This window comes from Pholcus phalangioides, unplaced genomic scaffold (genome assembly GCF_987345545.1).
Source record: "Pholcus phalangioides strain wild (caught in Gottingen) unplaced genomic scaffold, Ppha-v1.0 ptg000015l_1, whole genome shotgun sequence".
Classification (NCBI taxonomy): domain Eukaryota; kingdom Metazoa; phylum Arthropoda; class Arachnida; order Araneae; family Pholcidae; genus Pholcus; species Pholcus phalangioides.
The window spans coordinates 103,886,134-103,889,766 of NW_028301608.1; the positions used below are offsets into that span (position 1 = coordinate 103,886,134).

Sequence of the window (3,633 nt, forward strand, 5' to 3'; positions counted from 1 at the left end):
GTGATGTCAAAGGAGAAGTGTATAGATGTCACGCGAATTGTTGAGATTATTTTAGAAGGTTACTTTTTTCCCCGTCGTATAGTGTCGTCCGTTTTAGTGTCGTCACTAAAACGGAACTATGTCCAGTTGCTTAGATTTTATCGAAAGCACAAGATCTTATCTGTCGATTGCACTTTATTTGCAGGTCGCGTACCATCTAAATCTCTTCTTGTAAATACGTGTAAATATCTATTCTGTGAAACAAATCTGTGACATCCTGCATTTTGTTTCACCCTCTGCTCATTTCAAGGACTTGTGAGAGACATTACCCGGAACATTATGAAACCCCTTGCAACATGAAAGGCGTAGCTTAAATTTACACGTTGGTCCTGCTCAAGTGCGGTCCCATACCGTGAATGGGTTAGGAATCTATAAGCGAATTGAAGGTGAATTGTAACTTGGTGACTTCTTTTCCGACGCCAACCGCTGGAAAAATTACAATTATTATGTTTGACGAATTTTAGATTTTCTTTTTTGTGGATAATTATTTAGAAATTATTTTTATTGCGACTTTTATATTTCTTCACACAATACATATATATACAGTGGTCCATATTAAGCAATAAAAATTGAGATTTGTTTAACGGACGCAGTCCTCGTATTATACGATATATAACTGTATCTGCAGTTTAAAAACCAATTACAAGAAAGCTATGGTAGTCATTCATTCATACGTTGATACGAGAATGTCTCGGATAGTGATTCAATGAAAAACATTGTTATTCTAAAGTTATAGCACATTTTTTAGCTTTGGAGTAAACTGTACCCTTCTTAGTTGACCGTAAATCAAATTTACTTTATATTATATGTACTACCAATTTTACAATTTAACCAGTATCAATTTCACAATGATTAATAGATAGTTTTTGAAGCTATTTTACCTATCGCTTGCTGACGTTGCGTTTGCGCAGCACTTTTTTTAGAAAAAAAAATGTCAAGTTAATTTTATGCAAATCCTGGAAATTAAAATTTCTAGTTGTGCTGGTGCTTCTAAAAATAAATTTATTTTTTTCCCAATTTTTTGTCATAAGGTACATTACATTTTCCCGTAACCATAATTATTAGTTATTTGAATTTAATAAAGTCAGTTTATGTCTATTAAAAGATTGTGCAATTTTTTTGAAACTTCTTAACCCTTTATTAGGCAGTGTTGTTCTCAAGTACACAATATGAGTTTCTTATATTTTTTAACTAAAGCATTGTATATTTTGAGCCCGTTCCGGCATTGATGCTTCTAAGCAACTCCTATACATTCGAGTATTATTTGTGAGCCATACATGAAGCTTCTATAATTAGCAGCAGAATGGTTCAAAGGTACACACAAGCCTATTTGTTGACAAGCCAAGCAAGAACGACTTTTGACCCTTGCGTTTTGAAAAGACGTGTGGGGGGAGACATTGCTGTGCATTTTTCAACAACGATAGAAAAGTAATTTGGGGCAAACAATAAATGAAATTTTATACAATTCAAATCTTCGTTTATATCCTTTAAATACATCGTGTTCCCTGAAGTGCAACATCCCATGTTTTTCAAATATTGTCAATAATTTTTTTTGTCACATAATAGCATTCAGGGTACCTCATTTGTTTAATATCCCCTCAAAAATGTTCCCATATAAATAATGTCTCCCCTCAAAAGTTTCCCTCCTCTGTATATTTCAATTCCTGCTAATTTAAAGGTTGTTTATGTTGTTCAAGTAACCAGTCACTCCCTTCTGGTGATCACATACAAAAATTTTGTGCAATTTGAACATGAACTGGAACAGCAGTCAAAAAGGTTTAAATTCAGAAAGAAAAATGCAGGGCGTGTATTAAAAAATGAATGCATCGTAAACATTGTCGGGAACAGTCACTAAACATTTGCTAACAAAGACTAATTTCAGAATATTCGAACTCACTCAGAATATTCGGTTTCGACACACCTTGCTTATGTATTGTCCTCGAGAGGAGAAGAAATGTCGAGACATGCTTGAAATTAAACTCTGTCTTGGTTATGCATGTCGAGATGGGTGAGGTTTGGAAATAGCATTGCGAACAATGTCTTCGCAGAAGGCACTCAATGCAGAGCCGTGCATGTATACGAGTAAATTAGATATGTATCGGGCAAAAGCGCTCGCAGATTCCAAAGACGATAGATATATTGTATGCAAAGCGCTTCTCGTGTGAGATAACACGGTTGTGACACGCGTTAATCCAATAATGTAGTTGAGAGGAGAGTGTTTAGTAGTTCCTGCTGGTGGCATTTGAATTTCCAGACAACAGTAAATGTATTTTATAATTCCGGAATGTGTCTGTCTACCGTATAAGACCTTTTCACGACACATGCATATTCATATTCTTGCTTGATTCCATAATCGCAAAAATCTGGAAATGAAATATCATCAGACAGTGTCATCTCTCTTATTTGACACTTTTAATAAAGTTGGCTAATTAAAACTGGAATGGACCACATTTTTTTTAATTATAAGTAAATATTTTTCTACTTGGTGTATTTGCTTATGTGTAGTTTTTGCACTTAAAAAAACATTTTGTTTTAATTAAATAAAATAAGTTTTATTAGCCAAATAAGTTAAATTTTTGAATAAAGTGTTACCACTACTGTTTTCCTAATTCTATTTAATATAAAAATTACTTTTTATTTGTTTCTTTCTTGATTAAATCAACATATCTGAAAACATGTAGACATTAGCTGAGATCGAAGATTTTTAAAAAGTGGTCAAGCAATGATCTTTTTTTTTTCATTTCACAAATGTCTTTTCCAAATAACAATGACCTTCATATACAAGGATGACGTCACTCTCCACTACCATACGAAGGTTTTTTTTTAACAACTGGCTGTTGCGAAGATATGTTTCGGAAAGAGAGAAAATTCAACTGCCCCTGCGGGGAATCGAACCCACGTCCTTTCACTTTCCGGGTGAACGGCCTAGACCACTAGACTACAGAGGCACAGAATCTTCAATCTTTCCTCGGAGCTCGTGTACACTGAAATGGACCGTACATGGACGGCCGGACCAGACTCAGGAAAAGCTCACAACGCTGACGTTGCCACCAGATGGCGACTTATACAAGGATGACGTCACTCTCCGCTACCATACGAAGGTTTTTATCTCTGTGCCTCTGTAGTCTAGTGGTCTAGGGCGTTCACCCGGAAAGTGAAAGGACGTGGGTTCGATTCCCCGCAGGGGCAGTTGAATTTTCTCTCTCTCCGAAATATATCTTCGCAACAGCCAGTTATTAAAAAAAACCTTCGAATGACCTTCATTACAATAATGTGTTCCAAAAACATAATGATAGCTTTTTTTATGCGTTAACAATGTCTTTCCGAAAAAAATACTTGCGGTTTTTTTTTATTTTACGATATTTTCTGGAGACATGCTTTTCACACCACTTTGAAAATTTTCTATTCGACCACAATGACTTTTTTCTATTTAAAAATGTCTTTTGGAGATAAAGTTTCTTCCATTCCAACTATGATTCCCACGATGACGATATCTTGTTTGTGGCAAAAAGATATTCAAAACACATGATTAATTTTCTTCTTAGAAATATCATCCAAAATTAACGATGATTTTCTCAGGTTGAGTGTGCTCTT

The 3,633-nt window shown here is 34.9% G+C and overlaps 1 non-coding gene across 1 annotated transcript; it reads left to right on the forward strand.

Annotated features, from left to right (window-relative positions):
- The first annotated feature begins 3,154 nt into the window (after window positions 1-3,154).
- On the forward strand, window positions 3,155-3,228 carry TRNAS-GGA (transfer RNA serine (anticodon GGA)). The gene has a single exon. It is a non-coding gene; the product is annotated as a tRNA-Ser (tRNA).
- Window positions 3,229-3,633: the final 405 nt, after the last annotated feature.